Genomic DNA, 24,490 nt, shown 5'->3' with positions numbered 1-24,490 from the left:
TCTTGTGGACTATATGTAAATGTATTTTATGTGAAGTATTTATTCAGATCAGTACTAAATAAAAAAAACAACATGCATTTTGTATGATCCCTTATATGGCAAAATAATTAGCATTTCGACAACTTCGATTCGATTCAACAACTAACTTTTGTAAACTTTTGACTTCAACTGTATATATCCTCAAACACCTTCTGAAAGACTAAACAATCTTGTTTTACCGGTATAGATCGTATAGGATATTTGTATTTTTGCATATACTCAAGAGTCAATGACCGTTCACTCTATCAAGTATCAAATCGGTCACGTTTGAGAAGCTTCTCATGTGTTGGCTTTGAAAAATGTGATGGATTTGGCAACGATTTAATTGCTGTGGAGTGAGTGATTCAGATTACTGTTTACCAATGCGCAAAACATAGTTCAGTGGAAAAAGAGGGAGAGTGAAAAACGAGAAAGGGGTGGAGGAGGATGAGGGGTGTGGCTGGGCCACTCCTTTGTGCTGACAGCACTAACAATAATAGAAGAAGCCAAAGCAATTGGTCAAAAATCAGGAAGTTTAGTGAAGGAGAAGATTAAAAGTTCATGTTGGATTCATGTGAATTATTTTAGATTAGAAAAGGGCTTCTGCTTTCTGACATACAACCAGGAACAGAGACGTGCAAACAAAGAGCTCAAAGGACTGCAGGTTTCATTGCAGAAATCAATACTAATGATAATCTATTCATGCCAAACGGATACATGGGCCATCCTACAGAATTTGTTTAAGTCAATGTTACAAATGTTTCCACAAATTTTGTATGTATGCAAATTGTATAATATCCAAGATACACATGTCTAGTAATTGTGCAGTTAATTCTCATATTTTATTTGCAGATCGTTTTGGAATATTTGTCCTCTCCCTAAATAATTTGCCACTACCAAAACACAGTCATAATAATTTAATGAGAAGGGTGATTAAGATTTTGCTTACATCTACATTGTAAATATATATTTTTTCTATTTTATAAAAAGCTTTCAGAGGTAAATCAACAACAATTATACATTTTGAATAATATTTCAAGTGTGATTTATGAGATTTGTTGTATTTTGAATCCAGTTTTTCTTTGTAAAAGGCAAAAAGTTGATTATACTGATTTCAAACTTAAGGATTCATTAGTCAAAACATCTTAGATGATAATTCAGTATACTTTATTTTTGAAAAACATCCCATGTTTCGGTCGCGACTGCACATTTTTAATAGTGATAGTAATGTTTTGGTAGCGACCAGATCACATTACAGAATTTTAACTTACTAAAACTACACTAAAACACTAAAACAGACTCCAAAAATGTGCATGACTGTACTAAAATTTTGTTTATTTACCCCAAATAAAGAATTGTGTTTCTTTTTGTTACTACTGAAACAATGATGACATGTTTGAGTCGTTACATTTACAGTAGAGATGCGATAACACCCAAAAAAACAAAGATGCCACTACCGAAACACAGTGATATAATTTAATGAAAAGGGTTATAGGCTATTGACTGATTAAGATTTTGCTTACATCTACATTGTAAATATATATTTTTTCTATTTTATTAAAAAGCTTTCAGAGGAAAATCAACAACAATTAGATTTTTAACAATATTTCAAGTTTGATTTATGAGATTTGTTGCATTTTGAATCCAATTTTTCTTTGTAAAAGGCAAAAAGTTGATCATACTGATTTCAAACTTAAGGATTCATTAGTTTGAATATAGATTGAACCAAAAACTATCATAACATCTTAGTTGACAACTCAGTATACTTTATTTTTAACAAAACATCCCATGTTTCGGTCGTGACTGCACATTTTCAATAGTGAGAAGTAATGTTTTGGTAGCGATCACATCACAATACAGAATTTTAAATTGCTTACTAAAACACTAAAACAGACTCCAATACTAAAAATGTGCATGACTGTACTAAAATGTTGTTTATTTACCCCAAATAAAGAATTATGTTTCTTTTTGTATACACAGCTTCGGTAGTGACATGAAAATGCAGGACACATTTTTTTACATAAAGTTTCCTAATGTATAAAGAAAATATAAAATAAATCTTTTTTAAATTGACTTTTTTTTTTTAAATAAAAAAGAAATTTTAAAAAGTAACAATGGAATACAAAGCAAAAATTATTTCAATATTAGTTTGAAATGTAGGGCTTAGGGTTCAGGACAGCCACCTCCCAATTGCAAGTACCCACTTAATGATAATTTTTTTAAAATATATATTAAGCTTACTGATGTTTTAAATATTTTTGTGGGTTTCAATAGACAATAAAAGGATCTTAGTAAACATCTAAGATTTGAATACTTTTAAATATGTTTTTTTTTTTTGTTGTGGGACAGTCTGTGGAATGGCCCATATAAAAACAATTAGATCTTTGTTGTGCACTAATATTGATATTTGCTCAAATAAAGTGCATCTAAAAACATAACAAATACAAAATCTCTGGTTTGAGGTCATTATTTCAGAAAATCCATTTAGTCGGAATGGGGGTCAGAGGTCAGCATTCCCAAGCTGCCTTTCATGCTTAGCTCAGGAAGCCAAAATAGCTCAACATGTGCAGCAGACACGGACATGTGTTTCCGCATCTACTGAATTCAGCTCCACGCTCTTTAGAGAGGATCTCTGACGTGCCTCAGTGAGAAAGACAATGCGTGATAAATAGCCTCATTGTTTTAGAAGAGACAGATGACATATGGACATGCTGCTTAGAGGAACACACTCTTCCAAACCAGTTTGATTCATGTGAATGAAAGCAAGCAATCGATTAAGTAGTAAAGGATTGTTTGCAGGAGACTCATAAAGTTGCCAAGCCAAATGCAGAGCACAAGGGATTTAAATGGGCGGCCAAAAGTGCACTTTTTGAATGCAAACAATATTATTAATATCCTTGTCACAGATTTATATGTGTACTCTAATAGTAGAAAGAGAATTATTTTGTCTTCAAACACCAGGAATGCAGTGCAATAGAGACTATGGTTTTTTCATATTTAGATGTTTAAATGTCTCTCGTCTCTGCTGACATGAGTGGAAATACTTAAATATAGGCTATTAAGTATCTCAAATTGGAAAAATGGTGGCCCTCCAGAATTTGCAAACAATGTGTTATTCTGGATCCTTAAAATAGAATTTTGTAGATATATTCTAAAGAAATCAGTTGGTTCAGTCATATTAAACACATTTATGTGACTTGAGTAAAGCAGTTACTGTAGATGCTTTAGGGGCTTTTCACTGTTTTTGTATATGTGTTATTAATAAATGTAAACTGACGATACACTCTTAAAAATAAAGGTGCTTCACGATGCCATAGAAGAACCTTTTTATGTAAATGGTTCCATAAAGAACCTTTACCATCTGAAGGACCTTTCTGTTTTATAAAAGGTACTTTGTGGCGAAAGAAGGTTCTTCAGATTATAAAACGATAAGAAAGCGATGGTTCTTTAAAGAATCTTTGACTGAATTGTTCTTTGTGGAACCAAAAATGGTTCTTCTATGGCATCGCTTGAAGAATCTTTTGAAGCAACTTTATTTTTAAGAGTGTATAAGGAATAAAAGATACAAGATTTATATTCAACCTTTCAATATACATTACTGTTCAAACATTTCGAGGTTTTTTGATTTTTTTTTGATTGAGTCCAGCCTACAGTGCTCACACAGGCCGCTATTATTTGTTTGGGAATGTACAGTTGAGGACAAACATTTACATACACCATGCAGAATCTGCAAAATTTTATTATTTTACCAAAATAAGATGGATCATACAAATTGCATGTTATTTATAAGAGAAAATAATATTTGAATTTATAAAAATGACCCAGTTCAAAAGTTTACATCCCCTTGATTCTTAATACTGTGTTGCTAACTGAATGATCCACAGCTGTGTTTTTTTTCCCCCTATTGTTTGTCCTGAACAGTTAAACTGCCTGCTGTTTTTCAGAAAAATCCTTCAGGCATCAATGCATCAGTGAGCATTTGAACCTTCTGTAATAGTCCCTCTGTAGTTGTCCTCAGTGTGAAAAGTAGGATCTTAAAATCACACAGTCATTGTTGGAAAGAGTTCAAATACACAAAAATGCTGTGCGACCTGAAGGACTTTTCTGAACAACTGCGGGCAGTTTAGCTGTTCAGGACAAACAAGGGACTTATTAACAACTATCACAAAACAAAACCAAAAAACAGCTCTGGATCATTTAGGTAACCACACAATATTAAGAATCAAGCGTATGTATCTTATTCAGGTCAGTACTGAATAAAAAATAACATGCATTTTGTATGATCCCTCTTAATTTAATAAAATAATGAACATTTTGCAGATTCTGCAAGGTGTATATAAACTTTTGACTTCCACTGTAATAAAAATAGTGATTTTGTGAAATATATTACAATTTTAAATAATGTTATAAGTCTTCAGGGTCACATGATCCATCAGAAATTATTCTAATATGCTGATTTAGTGCTAAAGAAACATTTCCTATTATTATCATTGTTGAAAACAATTGTGCTGCAGCTGCTTAAGATATATTTTGTTTAACCCTTGTACTTTCAAAAAAAAGTTACACATAGGTGCAAAATGGACAAAAATGTCCATGTCCAAAAACTGTCATAAAAACATGATTTATTAATTTTTTTTCCACTTTCACTGATGCCGATTTTTTAACCAGCATCTGTTCTATCCATGGATACCAAACATTCATTAATTTTCAGAATTGTAACCCTTTAAATGCTGGATTGTTTACATATTGCCACAGGTCTTTTTTTTTAATGAAAAAAAGAAAAATAGTAGTTAATTTCCATATACTAAATGCTAAGCAGAATTTTTTTCTTTGCTTATTAGATTCTTGGGTGTGTCAGTGAAGAGCAACAACATTCATATTGAGGCATTTATATTTTTTTAAGTAGTGTTAGTGTTAGATTTAAAAAAAAGTATATGCCAAATTTGAAAAAATGGCACAATCTAAAAAATGGTAAAAATGTAAAATTTGAAGCCTTGCCGATAGAATGAATGCCTATTAGCAAATATTGCATCATTTTATAGTCAAATGGCACTGGGTTAAAAAACTGCAGTGTTAATGGGTTTCAATGTGGACATTTTTGTCCTTAAGGTCCTGATGTGAGTATTTTTTGTACGCAGAGTAAAATTGATTTTTTAAAGGAAATGATGGTGAAATATTAAAATTTCAATAAAAATAAACTGGGTCAAAATTTATGCAGTTGCCATTAACACAGGCACACTTATAACAAAAAACAAAACTAAAATGGACAAAAATGTCCATAAGGTCGCACAAGGGTTAAGATCCTATCATAAATAGACGATTCAAAAGGACAAAAAAATTCAAAAGAACAATTTTTTTTTTTGTAATAGTATAAAAGTCACTTTTTGATTTAATGCATCCTTGCTGAATAAAAGTATTAGGCTAATTTAATAAAAAAAAAAGGTAAAAAAAAACAAACAATCTGACTCTAATCTTTTAAGTGTAGGTCAATAAAAAAAAAAAAAAAAACTAAATAAGACTTTAACATCTACGACACAGGAACGCCATCTTCAGTATAAGTGTCTTTGGATAAAAACTTGACATAAAAATGATATAAATTTATGCCAAATGCATTATATGTAGATTTACACAACAAAGGGTCGAAATGAATTTTTAAAATTGTCAAGCTGCAATTTTCATACAGTTTTCAATCCACTTAAATAGATCTGACAGCACATCTGAGGCACTGTATTTAGATACAGAACAGATACAGAACAGCTGAGCATTCCTCAGTGATGGAGCGACCTCTGATGGAGCACGAGTTCCTGAATCACAGCGCGTTCACGGCGGAACTGACCAGAGGCTCTTGACAGCCAGAGGCGCTGCCGACAAACTTCACCCCGGGCCATAATCATGATCGATACATTGACAAAGGAGGACACATGAGACAAAGTAAGTTTTTTTTAAATGCATTTATAGAATAAACTGTCATCAGAATGAACTGCTTGGCTGCTGATTCGTCAAGAGAATAAGTTAGACAGAGAGGCGACTGTTCCCGTTGTTTGGCAGGGTGGGACTTTTCATCTCTACTCATGCATTTGATTACAAACATGTACAGTTCGCTTGCTTGTGTTGTTTATAACGGCGTGCATTTGGTGTTTTATGCAGACTAAATAACGTGATGTTTTTACTCTCACTTCTTCCATGCACTTCCTCACTACCAAATAAGGTTTAGTTAACTCATGGAAATTTTTGGAATAGAAAAGTGCATTCTGTTTCCTCCGTGCGCTTTTAAATTAAGTAGCCTAAACTTGTATTGAATCGACACATGGGACATTTGTGTCTGGTGCCATCCGCAACGGCAGCTTGTAGTTAGAACTTAGATATGTGCCGGTGTCCACGTTCCCTACAGGCCAGTGTTAAGTACTTACAAAAATAATACAGGACCATAGGCTACTGACGCTTTAAAGGAGTCATATGATGCGGTTCCTTGTTTTCCTTTGTCTGTGGAGTATTACAAGCTGTTTGTGCATAAGATCTGTAAAGTTGCAAAGCTTAAAGGAGTAGTTCACTTTCAGAACAAAACAGATAATGTACTCACCCCCTTGTCATCCAAGATGTTCATGTCTTTCTTTCTTCAGTCGTAAAGAAATTATGTTTTTTTGAGGAAAACATTTCAGGATTTCTCTCCATATAATGGACTTCTATGGTGCCCTTGAGTTTGAACTTCCAAAATGCAGCTTCAAAGGGCTCTAAACGATCACAGCCGAGGAAAGAAGGGTCTTATCTAGCAAAACGATCGGTTATTTTCTAAAAAAAAAATTACAATACTTTTTAACCTCAAATGCTCAACTTGTCTAGCTCTGTGTGTCTCTGTGTAGAGATTAAAAAGTATATAAATTGTAAATGTTTTTAGAAAATAACCGATGGTTTCGCTAGATAAGAACCTTCTTCATTGTCTGGGATCAGGATCTGGGGGTGAGTACATTATCTGTTTTGTTCTGAAAGTGAACTACTCCTTTAAGCTTTGCAAATTTACAGATAATGTACTCACCCCCTTGTATATCAACGATGTAGGAATAATTCAGAGAATATTGTTAAAGTGACAGTTCACAAAAATGAAAATTCTGGCTTCCCCAAATTGTTTTTATATTTAGAATATATTTAGAAGAATACTGGTAACAAAACAGTTGACGGTAGCCATTGACTCATACAGGTTAGGAACAATTTGAGGTGAGTAAATGATGACAGAATTTCCCTTTTTGGTTAACTATATCTATCTAACTGTTAACTAGCTATCTAGTGATGTTACTGGAAGAACAATTTTGAGGGAACCTTGCCAGAACATTCTGAGAAGGTTTTAGCCAAAGTTCTGAGAACGTTCCCTGTTCTTTTTGAAGTCATTTAAATACAGTTTATTTTCTTTATAAAGCTCCTTACTCATCAACTGGAATAAAATAATAAGTGGGAAATTCTGAACATGAATGCATGCAAAATATTTTCACCTCCCATATATTTGCAGGCTAATGTTTTTGTAATCCCTTTACACAGTGTACTTTGTTACTGAAATGGGCTTTACCCTAAGTTTAGGACAGGCTGATGTGTTTCCCACTGAAATGAAAAACGACGGCAGACAGGTGTAGACACACCCAAAGAGATTCATTGACTGGGTTTGCATGCACAAGAATATACTGATATTAATCTGAATTTTCAAATCATGTAAAACACCTTAGCCATAAGCTATAAGCAGAGTTATCTGCAAATTCGACACCATATACACTGTGGTGGACAAAACTATTAGAACACCAGCTAAAAATGGTTTTAAGCTGTAGTGTGTCAGTATGAAATATCGGTTTACATTTTCAAACATTTATTTTGAAATTAATTGTAATAACCCAGTGAGATTTTTGTTTGCATAAAGAGTCTGACAACAGCCTGTGCTTCACACAGAGATCTCATCATAATCCAGTCTGTCTGGAATGACATGAAGAAACAGATCAAACTGAGACAGACTAAATCCAGAAGAACTGTGGCAATGTCTCCAAGATGCTTCAAGAAACCTACCTGCAAATCTAGAGTAGTGTTAAAAGTTGTAGGCACTTGTGTAAAAATGCTGTAAAATGAGGATGCTGTCAAAAATAATGTCATAAATAGATGTTCTTTATCAATTTACTTTAATAACTAAATTAAATCAACATTTGGTGTGACCATCCTTTGCGTTTACGGGTGTTTACACACTTGAGTCCTCTTTAAAAGAACCGAACCCAGACCCCCTTAGGTGGACCAAGTGAAAAAGGACCCAGTTTTGTACACCTTTGAAATATTTAGTTTGAATTGTTTTCCTTGATTATGTAGTCATGTTCATTTTATTGCACAAAGGGTTTCTGCAGGATTTTTAAGCTCAAATTTAAGACTTTTTAAGACCTGCACAGATCAAATGAATGCCGTATGAGTGGGGAAGGGCAACGTTTATGGTAACAAATCAAACTGTAAAATGACTTTAAAAAGCATGATTTACAGTTCAGATAGGTCTACAGGTTTTCAAAAATAAAAAATAATAATAAACTGATAAACTTTTCATCCTTTAAACCATTTTTAAGAAAAGAGTCAAAAGTTGAAAGTATCAGTTATCATATTTATGGTTTAATGGTTGATTTAATATCAATTATTATATTAAACCAGAATAAGGGCTGATTAAAAATGCTTATTAATTTTTTTCATAAATATAATGTTTTCTCCAGTAACTGTAGTACACAAAGCAGTGCAGCGCTCATAGTTCTCCAATAAAGTCATTTTTAATTGTAATAATCCCATTAGCTATATGGCTAATTTTGTCTTTCCGCCCCCATTGTACTTTTTATGGCCTTAAATTTGATACAATTAAAATGTAAGACTATTTAAGGACATTTAAAAGGCATTGATGACATTGAGATAGCAAAAAATAATAATAATTGGAGAAATATAATAAAAGAAAATATTTTCAGATACATTATATTATATCCTTAAAAGCAGCATTTAAGTAAGAAATGTAATAATCAAATGAAAAAAATAAAATGCATATTAATTATCGTATAAATAACAGATTCTACTAATTCTGCTGCAGTGCAGATTAGCCCCCACTAGGATGTGCGTGCAAATATTAAAAAGAGTGTACGTCGTGAGCAAATAATTTGTAAATCAAGCGAACCGCTCTCAGACCCCTAAAAAGGACCAAGTGTGAAAACACCTTAAAGCAGCTTTTGCCCTAGGTGCACTTGCGCATAGTGTTTCAGGTAGCTTTGCAAGTAGGTCTTTTGAAGCATCTTGGAGACATTGCCACAGTTCTTCTGGATTTAGTCTGTCTCAGTTTGTTCTTTCTTCATGTCATTCCAGAAAACTGAATTATGATGAGATCAGGGCCGGTATTCCTAAAGCTTCTAAGAATCCTCTCAGAAAGTTCCTAATTTAGCTTAAAAATTCCTACGTAAGAGTCTTAATTTAATTAAGAGTGATTCAGGACCAATCTAAGATCAACTCTGAGTGAAGAAAAGACTAAAACTTTTATCTTAGTGTGGAGGCGGGGTTGACCCCATTGCTACACTGTAAAAAATTTCGTTTTTGAAAAATTGTGGAAACTGACAAATAAATATTGACTCAATTAATTGCTTCCCAATAATTATCCCCAAACAAAATAATGCATTGAAGTAATTTTAGCTGAAGGTCTGAAGTTAAAATTAAAAATATATATTCGCCAAACATATTAAAATGTGCTCAGCCAATCTACCAAGCAGAAGTGAAAAATCTGTTTTAGCTGAACAAGCTTTGCAGCAGAAAAGGCCAATACGCATGCGCATGAGAGAAACCGTTGGTGGAGTGAATTCAAATTCCTGTGAGCGGGAGAACGAGAAAGCTGAGACGACGCTGAGGGCGACTAAACATCATTTACAGACGGACTTTCTATCCTTAAAGTTATGGTGAGTACTGAGCTTTGTATTTATTAAGTCATGAGTCACGTACATTACATTGTGTTTGTGAATTCACGCATTTACCTCTTGGGTAAGGTTAGGGGTGTGCGACATATAACGTTATTGTCTTTGATAATTTTGTTTTATCAATGTGGGCTTTCACATTATCCTGTATATCGCAAAAGCCAAAAAAAAAAAAAAACAAGCCTGACAGAGTGCACTACACAAATACATTAACGTTATGTGTGATGAAGATTAAGTTAGACTAGTGAGGAAGCGCGTTTACAGTGCGTTTTGTCACTGCATGATTGATTAGTCTATTAAAATGCATGTAGATTAAGCACATATGATATGGGGAGGCTGAGAAAATATATTTAAGTAATTTCAAAATCAGTATCACACGAAGAGTGCCACGTTTTCCGCCAAAAAGCCGCATGATTGCAAATTTGATATTGGTTTTATACAACAGTTCAATAAACAAGAAGTTGATATTAAAGGACTTGCATTTTAGACACAATAATGCCTGTTTTTACTTTATTTCGCCAACACTGGTTTGCGTGTCTGTGCAATATGACAGTGTTTGATTCTTGAATGAATCAACCGTTAAATGATTCGGTTCAATCGCAATGACTCACTTATAAACATGGACTTACTGACACCTACTGGCGGTTTTAATTTCACGTTTAACATAATTCCAAATATCAGTATTCAACATTTTATGTTTAAAATATCTAAATATTATTTTGCATGTGTAACTGAGGGTTAAATGCATTCATGTCTCTTTGAGCTGAATTAACCATGTGTAAAAACATCTCGTTGTCACTTCAGATGCTACAGAAGTCCATAAGATACATACCAGCATAATAACACACTCAGCAAGACATTGTCTAATGATCATTTTTGATAATATCCCAGAAAATATTAAGATTTTTTTATCAATACTACACACCCCTTATCTCACAGTTACCAAAAGTTACTATTTATTAAGCTAAATTATTTTTGTCTCACTGTATAATGATTATATACAATTTATGAGACACAAGGAATATGTTTCTGCTATAACTTTTTTTTTTTTTTCCCCATTAGTTTAACCCACCATTGCCAGGTCTGAGCACAAGAGGCACCGTTTGGTATAGAAAAGGAACCATTACGAATTTCACAGTGAGTATTTATCTTTAGTGAATCTTTGTTTCATATTAATGCCAAATACTATTAGTTCTTAGATGTAATTTGTCAGGAGTTGCTTTCTTGAGAGCTGCCATGAGACATGGCTTGGATGTAGACTGCTAATTCTAATGTAGACTTAGTATTGACATTGCTATGTTATACTTTCTTTTTGCAGAATACCAAGCCATTGGAGAACCACACAACTGCAATGAAAATGGAACTTCTTGAAATGGTAAGCAGTGGCACTTGCACCTCAACGACCATGTCAAATGTGCTGAATGTTAGGTCAACTGGAACTGGGAACACTTCCCATAACACCTGGTGTGCTAGTTGCATTGTAAGAAGAATGGCCTCTACATTAATATTAGTCTGTTTTGTTCTTATTTATTCCGAGGTCACAGTAGCCGCCAGATCCAGTCTGTACCCAGCCCAGATGGTGGATCAACACCTAGAGACAACCTCTACAGCCCTGAATGTCAGCAGAGACCAAATCAACTCGATCAGCCCCAGAGACGGATCATCAGTAAAGAACTCCTCACCTAGACGGCTGTTGGCGCAAGACCATGGGAACCAGATGAGACCTTTGCAAATCTGAGTTTGCTGCAACAAGGAACTTTGACACAACCCGTAATGTTAAAAGCCCTGAATAACTAAATGCGACCGATTGATTGAATGTCTCCGTTGTGCTGGAAGAGGAGGTGGAGCTTGACAACTTAGGAAATGCATTTATTGTACTCTTTGGATTATTGTATGCACTTTGTTTATCTTAAGAAAACAAATTAAGATATAGAATATAAATTTTGATATAGAAATTAGAAATAAAAATAGAGTTTTACTGTTTCATGAGCTCAGAATACCTTTTGTGGGAATGGTAATATTCAGTGGCAATACACTGAACATTGAAGTAATCTCAGATAAATTATTACATTTTATACTGTAGAAAGTTTACTGTGTATTTATAATTTTAAAGAATTTTCATATTATGTTGAAGATTTCATTAAAAAATGATTAAAATGTGGCAATGTATCGTCATTTAATATTTTTTTTCCTTTTCTTTTGGTACAACAGGGAATAAACAATTCAGTAAGGTTGTTTTAGCAATATACATTTACCGATATACATATTTGAATTAGGTAAAACAAAAAATGTATGCGACCCCAATGTAAAATATTTAATTGGGCCAATAACATTGTTTGGTAGACTTATTTGTTTTTCAATTGGCTCAATATATTATTATTCATTGAGCCAATGTTAACAGACTGTTGCCACAATTGATAAAATTTAATTAGCAGAATATCCAATTGGGCCAATTGAAAAGTTTAGATGTGATCAGTCACTAAAAAATTTTGAGTTTGGGGGGTCTGAAATTTTTTACAGTGTAGCTATGACAGAGCCTTTTGAAGACTGTGATTGGTTGGTTGTCCAAGAAGGAAATAAAAGAGCACTTTTAAGTGTAAGGTCTAGTATAAGTCTTCACTTTGAAATTATAGGCGTAATTTTTCCTTTTTTACTGCACACACACACACACACACACACACACACACACACACACACACACACACACACACACACACACACGTTATATATGTTTATATATTTTTTATTTACCATGCTGTTAATGTTGTATTTATGTATTTATGTCTCTAATAAAATCATTATCCCTGCACAATCTTATGTGTTGCATCTTATTATCTCACTGTCATGCATGGTGTGCAAAATATTTATTTGCCCTCCTAATGTTTTGTCAGTTTCTCCACTGCTAAAGAAACTCTTAAGCCTCTTAAAAGTCCTCATTCGTACGCCTAACAATTTTGGACCTTAAGACCTCTTTTAAGGGTTAAGATGCTTTCTGAATTACTTTTTTCTTTACTAGGAGCTTTTCTTTAATTTTAAGAGGAAACACCCACATTTCTAAGAATTTTCTTAGAATTTTGTCACTAGGAGCAACTCTTTGCACTAAGATTTTTTTTATGAATACAGGCCCAGATCTCTGTGTGGAGCACTGACTGTTGTCAGACTCCTTGTGCAAACAAAAATCTCACTGAAATATTACAATGAATTGCAAAATGAATGTTTGGAAATGTAAACTGATATTTCCTATTGACACACTACAGCAAAAGATAGAAATAACTGACTTTTAGCTGTTGAAAATACTAGTGTTCTAATAATTTTGGCCATCACTGTATACATGATATATATATTCAGAATATAAACTGGTTTATCTATAATTGTCTGCGCATGTACAAATGAATGCATCATAAAACCATGCACCATAGAAGTCTCATGACCTACATTTTGTACTTTGGAGTGAAAATTAAGTTGATTAAATTACTGTGCATGATTTGTTTTATTCAGATTGTTATTGTAGCACACTTATTTGCAATAAAGGGTTAATCAGAATATGGGCTTCAATTGGAAAACTTGCTTGTAAACATGGTCATTGTTCTCTGAATGGCCCCTGAATGGATTCATTTAAATACAGCATGAGGTTTAGCTCTCCAGGCCTGTCCGCACCTGTTTTCTGATTTGCTGTGTGTAGTCAGTCCTGTTCTCCTCAATAAAGCCTTTGCCATCAATGCAAAACGGGGAACTCTGTGGTTTGTGCATTTGCTTTTGCTATTGTTGTGGATGAGAAGGAACAGGGACACAGACAATGTTTCCAGGATGTTGTTAAAATAGGGACCGGTGACTCAGAGGGTAGAGTCTGATCCTGGACTCATAAGGAAAACATTATGAGGAGAAATAAAAAATGTGTTCCTGTTTTCAGCAGTTATTTTGAAAAACAATACACAGCTGTTATGATATTACATGAACAATACAAAATTCTGTCTTCCAGTCAGCTGTTGTTGCGAAACACTAGATTTGGTAGTAAACCAATATAGCTTTGGTTCTGAATTATGGCACTTCTAGGCCTTTAAATAGATTTAATAAAATAGCAAAATCTAAAAATATTTGTCAAAGTTCAACATCACAGAAAAAATCAATCTGGTAACACTTAACATTAGTTAACTACACTAGTTAAAATGTTAATTTCAGCATTTACTAATGCATTATTATATTATAATCACAAGTTGTGCTTGTTAACATTAGTTAATGCACTGTGAACTACAATGAACAAACAATTAGTGACTGTATTTTTTATGAACTAACATTAACAATGATTAATAAATAGTGTAATAAATGTATTGTCCATTGTTCGTTCATGTTAGTTAATACATAACTAATGTAAAAAAGTATCACCTTATTTTTAAGTGTTACCGGTTTTATTTGTTAATATTAATTAACTATATTAGTTATCATGATCTTGGGTAATTTTAAGTTCAAAACTTAATACATTATTAAAATTTAAAGTTACGTCTGTTAATATTAGTTAATGTTACCTAATTTGTTAATGTGAACTAATGTTAATTGTAACTGTGAACTAACATGAGGATGAATATTTTTATTAACTTACATCAACCTAGATTAATAAATTCAGTAAACATATATGGTTCATTGTTAGTTCATGTTAATGCATTAACTAATGTTAACAAATGAGACATTATTGTGAAGTGTTACCTTCAGTCTTTTTATTTCTTCCGAAAATCACAAAAGGGAATGTCATTAACTCCTTGAAAAAAATATGGTGGTAGTAGTGACATTTGAATTTTTTTTCAAACTTTTTTTTTAACTTCTCTTGCTAAGTCTAAATTTATTAGTAGTATTTTATACAGTTTAAGTCAAAAGTTTACATATACCTTGCAGAATCTGCAGAATTTTAGTTATTTTACCAAAATGAGGGATCATACAAAATGCATGTTTTTTTTTTATTTAGTACTGACCTGAATAGGATAATTCACATAAAAGATGTTATCATATAGTCCACAAGATAAAAAAAATAGTTTACCTGAATGATCCACAGCTGTGTTTTTTTTAGTGATAGTTGTTCATGAGTCCCTTGTAAACTGCTCGTTGTTCTTCAGAAGAATTCCTCAGGTCCCACAAATTCTTTGGTTTTTCAGTATTTTTGTGTATTTGAACACTTTCCAGCAATGATTGTATGATTTTGAGATCAATCTTTTCACTCATATGCAACTATTACAGAAGGTGCAAATACTTACCGATGCTCCAGAAGGAAACACAATGCATTAAAAGCCGGGGGGTGAAAACTTGACTTGTTTTGTCTATCTTCTGTAGCTTCTGAAGGGGTACTAAATGAAAAACATATGATATTTAGGCAAAATAAGAAAAAAGTACACATCTTCATGCTGTTCAAAAGTTTATACCCCCTGGCTCCAAAAGGAGAAGGTGACTTCCAGAACAAAAATTTACAGATAATGTACTCACCCCTTGTCATTAAAGATGTTCATGTCTTTCTTCTTCAGTCGTAAAGAAATGATGTTTTTTGAGGAAAACATTTCGGATTTTTCTCCATATAGTGGACTCCTGTGGTGCCCCGAGTTTGAACTTCCAAAATGCAGTTTAAATGCGGTTGTAAACGATCCCAGCTGAGGAAAAAGAGTTTTATCTAGCGAAATGATCAGTTATTTAAAAAGATTTTTAACCTTAAACGCTCGTCTTGTCTTGCTCTGCCTGTTTTTTTCCGGTTCAAGACACAGTTAGGGTACGTCAAAAAACACCCATTTTATTTTCTCCCTTAACTTCAAAAATCATTTCAAAATCATCCTACAGCGCTGCAGAAGTACCGACCCAGTGTTTGCAAAGTGAACATGCAAATAAGATCAAACACCCTTAACCAAAAAGTTAAAAACAGCGATGTAGGGCGATTTTGAAGTTGAGGGAGAAAATGAGATGGGAGTTTTTCGACTTACCCCAACTGTCTTGAACTGAGAAAAAAAAAAAAAAAAAAAAAAAAAAAAAAAAAAAAAAAAAAACCTTCTTCCCGCATTTGGGATCGTTTGAAGCCACATTTAAGCTGCTTTTTGGAAGTTCAAACTCGGGGGCACCATAGGAGTCCACTATATGGAGAAAAATCCTCAAATGTTTTCCTCAATCATAATTTCTGTATAACTAAAGAAAGACATGAACATCTTGGATGACAAAGGGGGTGATACATTAACTATACATGTTTGTTCAGGAGGTCAACTTCTCATTTAATGCATCATTTTTCCTTCTGAAGCATCAGTGAGTGTTTGAACCTTCTGTAATAGTTGTATATTAATCCCTCAGTGTTGGAAAGGGATCAAATACACAAAAATGCAAAATTTGTGGGACCTGAAAAACTCTTGGGATATTAAACTGGCAAAAGCCAGTTACGCCATGCAAGTGTCACACTGTAGCTGCGTTTCCATTACCCTTTTTAATTGCCCTTTTAATTTTTCAGGCAATTTGAAAAAGGAATATTTCACAAAACAGCAATAGAAATGCTTTTTTTTCACATTTACAGGTCACATTCGATTAAATATAGCCAAAATACCACAAAAATCTGTTGCCATGACTTATCGCGAAAGGAATAAATCAAGTTTCAGTCGCATAACATTGATTAATGGAAACACCGTCATTTCTCAATACTTTTTAAAAGACATTTCTAAAATATCACCAAAGTTTTGCGCAAATCTGTAATGGAAACGCAGCTTTTTGCGCAAAAACTCCCATATATGGCAAAAAAGTTTTTACACTCGCATGAGGTGGTTTTTCAGGCAATTCGAAAAAGGAATATTTCACAAAACAGCAATGGAAACGCTTTTTTCACATTTACAGGTCACATTCGATTAAATATAGCCAAAATACCACAAAATCGGTTGCCATGACTTATCGTGAAAGGAAAAAGTTAAGTTTCTGTTGCATAACATCGGTTAATGGAAACGCCGTCATTTCTCAATACTTTTAATCAACATTTATAAAATAGCGCCAAAGTTTGCAAATATCTGTAATGGAATCGCAGCTACTGTCACATAAATCTGTATCATGATGTGTCACGAAATCTTCGAGTCATCACTGAATACTATTATTAAATTAATGAAACATTGCTATTTAATAATGGATTTAAAAACCATCAAAACCAAGTGTCCACAAAATAATAAATGATTCGATTCAATTAATCAGCACATCTTATTGATTCCATAAAGTAATCAGAGCTATTTGATTAAATTGACCTGGCAGTGGTGAAACTGCTTTTAGCCGTATTAGACCACAAAGTGCCGGCTCACAGATTGCCTCTCTTTATTCTCTCTCTCTCCCTCTCTCTTGCTCCCACCCACTCCTCTTACTCCACCCTCCCTATCTCTCCGTTCAGAAAGTCGTCTCAGTGCACAAGACTGTCGATAGAGTGAGCAGAACAAGACAAGGCAACCTTGAGCAGGTGCAAAGGACAGTTTGAAGAAGGACACAGGCTCCTGTGTGTGACCTATCGTCTGTCGCCCCGGGAGAGCGGCTTTGCTTTCGGCCAATGCAGAGATCATCTATCAGTTGCCGTAAGTAGCTCTAGACTTCTTTTATGTGTTCTAGCTCTCAGCTGTTCTTATGTCCTATTACGGGACCCTCTGTTGAGCTTCAACCTACTGCTAGATGTTTATGGAATATGACACAGATGGACATGATATCTTTGCTGTAGTCTGTTTGCTGTCCAACCATTGTTAGAGAGACCGTAGAAGCATTTAATAGAAAAGAGACAGGAAGTGAGTGTGTTTAACTGATATCACTCTACAGCGAAATGTGATATGCCATAGTTTGTTTACAGGCCTTTTAGGCACTGTTTAGTTTTTGTGTTTTAATTACACTAGATTATGATGACAAAAAAAGACAGTGTAAGACAATACAGTACATTTAACATTAGAACTTTGTAACTGACTATTTAGGGACTATAATATAAAGCAGTGGCTCTTCAGAGATTTGCATGTTGTTATAGACATATGCCACAACATTGTGTACTAAAGGAGGTTAAAAAGTGCTCTAAAGATACTTAAAGTTTAGTCTATTTTCTTAATAGCACAGTTTACCCAAAAATGAAAAATTTGCAATAACCTGTTGTTTCAAACCTCTCTTTCTTCTGCAAAACACACACAAATACATTTTGAGAAATATTGGTAACCAAACATTGGTGCCTACTTATTTCATTGTTCTCTTCTCTGAAAAATTTGGTTTTATGTTCCACAGTTTTTAATTTCTTGATATTTTTTAACAAACTACACTTAAGCCTTATTTAATTGTATAAATAAGTCATGCAAAGTCATATTCAATAATTTCTGCCAGCTCGCCCATGACCTACAACTAAAATGACTGGATTTTTGCACAATTTTTTAAATTTTTTGCACAATTTTTTTTTTTTTTTTGTAGAGTTTTGCATTTGTATCATGCACAAAATGTTTTACAAAATCTTTAGTACTTGAACGAGTGATGACGTCTTTGTTCAGTGTGACAAGTGGCATCATGTGATGATTCAATAAATTGATCAAAAGTGAAAGTGAAGACTTTTGCGTTGTTACAAAAGATTTCTAATTCTTGTAAACGCTGTTCTTTAAGCCAAAGAATCATGTAATCCTGTATCATGGTTTCCATCAAAAAATATTAAGCGGCTCAATTGTTTTGAACATTGATAATAAGACATCTGCCACTAACAACTATTTTTTAGGGCTGTCAAAAATAACGCGTTAATGGCGTTACTTATTTTGTTGTTGTTAATTACGTCAATTTTTTTAATGCATTTCACGCATGCGCAGTGTAACGAATTATTTGTCAGGAAAGTGGTTGGAGAGCTAGAGGCGAGATGGAGCAATGTGAGCCTATGGACAGATTCAAATATAAAAAGAATGAAGATGGTACAGTTAACAAGTTAGCCAAGCTTAGGCCCGGTTCTACTGGGGTAGACGGTGCTATACTACCCTCAAACGAAAGCAAAGCAATTGAAGATCTGGCAAACAATCCAGCATGTTTTTGCAGCGTTGAGAAGTGTTGATTTCGAACAATTAGAAACAGTTTGTCAGAATTCACTCACCGCTGAAAGCGCCAGATCGGTTTTTATTGCCGTTTTGCGCGCTCGTGAATCATCTCATGACTAAGTGCAGATGCGATGTAAATAAAAGATTCATTGTGTAGTTTAGAAAGCTTTATTGATTATAACGGAACTTTGTGAGATCTCTATGAACTAAGATTTGTGACTCTTTTAGTGATAATAAGGGGAGCGCGCTTTGCACTTTCCATGCCATAATCCATTCAGAATTTGTATGAAACTTTCGTTTTTCTTATGTTTTGGGAATTACATCTGCATAGTTATGCTGGGTTCATTCTCGAAAGAGCGGTGACTGACACAGTGATATCAAAGCAATTGACGGGAAAAAATCCCCCTTAGTTCAATTTTGTATGCAATGGCAAAGTGTATATATTTAGTTTCGTTTTTTATTTAGTTAATTTAGAAAAAATTTTGGAGCATTTTTGGTTCGTTAAATATAAGATTTTTTTTTTTTTTTTAACGAACAGCGCCCAGAGGAAGACTCATTATAGTATGTTTGATCAGTTTGCCTTCTCGAATCATCACAACTTGCCTAAAGTAAAATCTATAGATATAAAACAGTTCAAGTATAGTTTAAACATTAAAGATAAATGTGCACGATTAGGCGCATAGTTTGTGCGGAGAGTGGAAGATAAAGCCGCTTTGCATGTGCTTTTCACCAGTGCAATTACTTGCATTTTTTCAGTGGAAGCAATTTAAAATTATCCGTCATTTTTGCTCACAAAGGAAAGAGTAATACATCAAAATACGTTAGTGTTTTTATAAAATAAAGAAAACAAAAATGATGCGCTTTCTGTCGTCTCGTTCTTGAACAGGAGTGCTTAACAAAAATAAAGCGAAATGCATGCCTCACAGACATGATAAACATATCTATAGAAAGCTTTAAATTATTACTTAACGAAATAAAACAAATCAAAAACTTGTTCATTATGTAATCCGTAAAGATAAATTTATCTCTCAAGGCGCGTCCAAAAAGGAGATGCAAGTCAGGATCTTTGCGACATTGACTCAGAATACACTTTATTAATAAATAATTCAGATATGTCCTTACTCTTTCCTCGACACATTCATTATTTATTTTTGCCGGTGCTTTGTGGCAAGTTTCAGCCTACTGCGTGCGATTGAACGCGGATCTCTTCCAGCTGCACCATCCGAGGCGGTCTTGAAAGTAAAAGCGAAAGTCTTGTGTTGTTTCCACCAGCGCGGCATTTTTTTTCTTCACCATAATTGATGTCTAAAATATAAAAAATAAGGAGTAGCTTAAAACAGGCCCGATGCCGGCCCTGACATAGGCTAATATGAAAATATGAAAATTATGTATCTGTGTCCTGTTATTTATTTTTTGGTATGCATTTCAGAAAAAAAATGGTTAGGATTTAGGTGTAGTTGCAAATAGAAAATTTTAATCATTTGACAGCCCTACTATTTTTATATCGATTAATCTATTTACTAATTTATTGATTAATCTATTATTCTAAACGACTAATTTCCCACAAAAAAATCAACAACTTTACTTTAGAACATTTTATTTTTAATAAAATCAATTAATTTTAGATGCTTTTGATTATTGAAATTTAATGAAACCATTCAAATGGAATCCAGAAAACGTTTTTTGGTAAAAATAAAACTGCAAAACTTAATTCATTAGACAGACTTTTTGATTCAAAAACCAAAATTAACCATTAAAACATTAATGGTTACAGTATAGAAAAATTCTAACAGAAAAAATGAATTTGAAAGTAAAATGGATTTTTTGTGGTAAGAAAAATAGACGTAAGTGAGCAATAGCCTTTAAATTACTTAAAATACTTAAGTTAATAATAATTAGTTCAAAAAGCAAGAAATCACGGTTTTATTTATTGCTAGGGCCGGGACTCGATTAAAAAAATTAATCTATTTAATTAGAGGCTTTGTAATTAATTAATCGAAATTAATCGCATTTTAATCGCAAATAAATATTTGACCTGAGAACAGTGAGAAGTAAGTTTTTTCATATGGATTTTTAGTATACCATTGAAGAATGACTGAATACATAAGCTTAAGCAACAAAATATTGTTTATTTTTGTTCAACCAAGTCCAACAGACCAGGGCTGCGTTTCCCAAAAGCATCGTAAGCTTAAAGGAACCATATGTAAGAAATTTATGTCAGTTAATCATAAAATGGCCCTGAAATGTCACTAGACATTAAGAAATCATGTTCATTTCAAATACTTATATCACTGACAACAGTGGTCTGGCCAGGATATTGTCATTTAAAAGTGAGAGTTGCAGCCCACAACTGATGTTATTGTTGTCGTTTTGTGTTTTGGTCTGAGGCTCCACCCTCCAGCTATCCACCAATCACGAAATCAGTAGAGTTTCGTGAGACGGGTTGCCAGCTCTGTTACAGCTGCGGCTATACTAACGTGTCGGATTAAACATGTATAACGTTACGAAACGAAAAAGACCTCGTTTTGAAACCGAAATACGTCGTGACAAAGTCCGAAATAAAACAAGGATTTGTATAGGATATGCCTTTGAAAGATGGAGACGGCTGAAAACGGAGAAGAATTTGAAGACAGATGCTTTCGTTGGTAATTTTTTCCTGAACAGGTAAGATTCATCTATGTTTGGCTAACTTTGCTTCAGTACACAGTGGATTTTCCGCGGTCGGCCGAGCTAAATGCGTTCATAAAAAGCTTTATATCGCACCACTAGCAGGGTTGGAAAACAACCTATGTTCCGACTGAAATGTGGTATTACAGTACATCTTTGCGAAATATTTGGCTAATCGCCATCTGTAAATTTTTGCGATACATAATTACTTCGCAAAACATCTCTTGTGAAGCATAAACATAATTAACAGAAGAAAAACAAATTACTGTGTGTCACTTGCCGTTGGAAGCTCCTTATTGCAGCCTACTCCTGCAGCTTAGCTGGCAACCTGGAGTCAGGGGGGAGCGGGAGGGGAAACACCATTCTACAGTATTTTGAATGTGATTGCAGTACCAGTTTTGGCCACAATCCTACATACGGTTCCTTTAAGTTGATCGTAGCTCCATTGGTTTCAATGGGTCTACGATGTACTTAAGCTTACGATGCGTTTGGGAAACGCAGCCCAGTGCAATATTGCCATTAAGTGTAGCAATAGGATATAGTGTTTCCCCTAGGTTTCCATACTTTTTCCCCCCCGGTTCTTTACCCTACTTTGTGTAATAACGAAAACATTTATTTCAGTGAAAAAATAAGTCCAAAACTCTCTATTTTAACATTTTGAACAATAGGGCTTTACAATCTTTTGCTTTTTTTTTTTTTTTTTAAAGAAATTCTTGTGTGTTTAAATTTTTCTCATAATCAAATGAAAGCATAAACATTTATTTATTTTTAATCAAATGAAAAATAAACATTTTAAATTTCTGGCAAACAAACAGATGTTTGCTGTTAAAATCAATAAATAATAATAATTTAACATTTAAATAATAATTGTAGTATTTTTTTCTACAATTAAGTGGTTAATCTTGTTGTTATATTTATTTTTTATCATATATATTGTTTTTTTGTCAATTATTTAAATAGGAATATTGTTCTGTTTCATGTTAAACCGTACTTTTATTTTGACAGGTTGCCGTGAAGTTTCTGTGTGTACAGTATGATATGATGCTAGTTTTCTCCAATTAAACGGTAAAAGTGACACTGACAGCAGCTTTTGGAGATTGAGTTTATCTGTTCATGTGAGATGCAAATGCCAAAAAGTAGCGGGAGCATCATGTATGCATGTAGTAAAAAAAAAAAAACGCGTCTCCACCATTCATACATACAGATACAAACGGAACATGCAGGATTCGTATTAAAACGGTCTTTTTGCATTTAAGTTTTCACAGACACTAGTCCATATCGTGATTTGAATTAAGTGACAGACCAACTTTTGATTTATCAATCCAAAAATCGACGAATTTACGTGGCATTCCGCGCTATAGTAAATTCGGTTTTTATGAATGGAGTCCACGATCCAGTCCGTGTTTTCTTGGAGGAGACATTGTAAACGCGCAGCCATGTAGAGACAGAAATGACATGCCTTCGTGTAAATAAGATAAATAACATAAGGAGCCCCCCTAAGATAATGGTAGGGGAAACACTGGGATATTTAGAAATATACTAGCCTACATTTCAGAAATTCAGGTACCCTATAGGTAGGTAGACCTTCTGTAAGGTGATACTTGAGGCTCGATGTGCTGCGGTGGTGCTCCAGTATAATCGGTCCGCCGAAACTCCTCCAGTGAGAAACGTTCCGCGGTGTAAAATTAAGTGCGATTAAAATGCGTTAAGAAAATTTAACGCGTTATTTTTGTGTAATTAATTAATCTAAATTAACGCGTTAAAGTCCCGGCCCTATTTATTGCACAAAACTGTTGAAATGCATAATGTATTATAAACAACAGAGCTAATGTGCATTACAACAAAGGTCTGCAGAGGGCGGCCTGATGATTGTTTTTACTCTTCACTGCGATCTAATCCTTGTTTAATATTGACTAAACAACATTTAAGTCAAATGTCCACTTTGATCTTTAATATTTGGCCATATCTTCACCACAGAAATGCTATAGCCACAGTCATTTAATGTATACGTGGACATCAAAACGTGTAAACTCAGAGTGAGGGTTTAAACTTTTATTTTGAAATCGCGATGAACACAGTATAATGAAAAGAGGTTTATAAATGTTTTATCTTACAAATCTGATGAAATGGCGCACGTTGCGTTTCCAGATGAATGTAATAATGAGCAAAAACTCACAACAACATACAGAGATTGAGTGTGAGATGCTTCACACATGTAAATGATAACAGTTTTTGTGGAACAGCATTGTCACAAAGACGGTCTGAGACGTGCGGATCCATTTGCAGCATTTATTGAGAATCGTCAACAAGCAAGAGTAATCACCGGAAAACAGGAACAACGTAGGAAATCCAGTAAACAGTTCGATACTCAGCCAATGGTCACAATGGTATGTAGCAAGAATCAGAAACGAGATACACAGTCCAGGGTCATACACGGGAAATCCAACACAAGGGAAAACACTTAGAATTACGACCATAGGGAACAATAAGACTTCGCAAGGTGGCTGTGTGTGTGAGAAGCTTAAATGCAGTCAGTGTGATGAGGTGCAGCTGTGAGCGGTAATCAGTGCAGTGAGAAACAAGGAGCAGGTGAATGCAGTGATTAGTGCAGTGGCTTGTGGGAAATGAAGTCCATGATGTGTAGTGCAAGAGTTTATGATGACAGGACGACTCAATTCGTGACAAGCATACTGTGAACGGACCCTGCTTCGCATATGTTTATTTATCTGAATCGTAGCATTTGTAAATTCACATTTGTGCTTGATTAGGATTTTTAAATGGGTTTAATATAAAATGCAGCCTTCCGGTATTTTGCCTATTGCTCGATGCGGGCAAAAT

The 24,490-nt window shown here is 34.0% G+C and overlaps 1 long non-coding RNA gene across 1 annotated transcript in view; it reads left to right on the top strand.

The window, feature by feature from the left end:
* The first annotated feature begins 5,858 nt into the window (after positions 1 to 5,858).
* Positions 5,859 to 24,490, top strand: part of LOC141293609 (uncharacterized) — a 28,697-nt gene continuing 10,065 nt past the window's right edge. Inside the window, exons 1-2 of the long non-coding RNA XR_012340780.1 lie at positions 5,859 to 5,949; positions 17,344 to 17,521. This is a non-coding gene — a long non-coding RNA (uncharacterized lncRNA). The remainder of the gene's footprint in view (positions 5,950 to 17,343; positions 17,522 to 24,490) is intronic.

This window comes from Garra rufa, chromosome 20, assembly GCF_049309525.1.
Source record: "Garra rufa chromosome 20, GarRuf1.0, whole genome shotgun sequence".
NCBI classification, from domain to species: domain Eukaryota; kingdom Metazoa; phylum Chordata; class Actinopteri; order Cypriniformes; family Cyprinidae; genus Garra; species Garra rufa.
The sequence above is the reverse complement of the archived record's forward strand: the minus strand, read 5'-3'. Positions and strand labels throughout refer to the sequence as shown.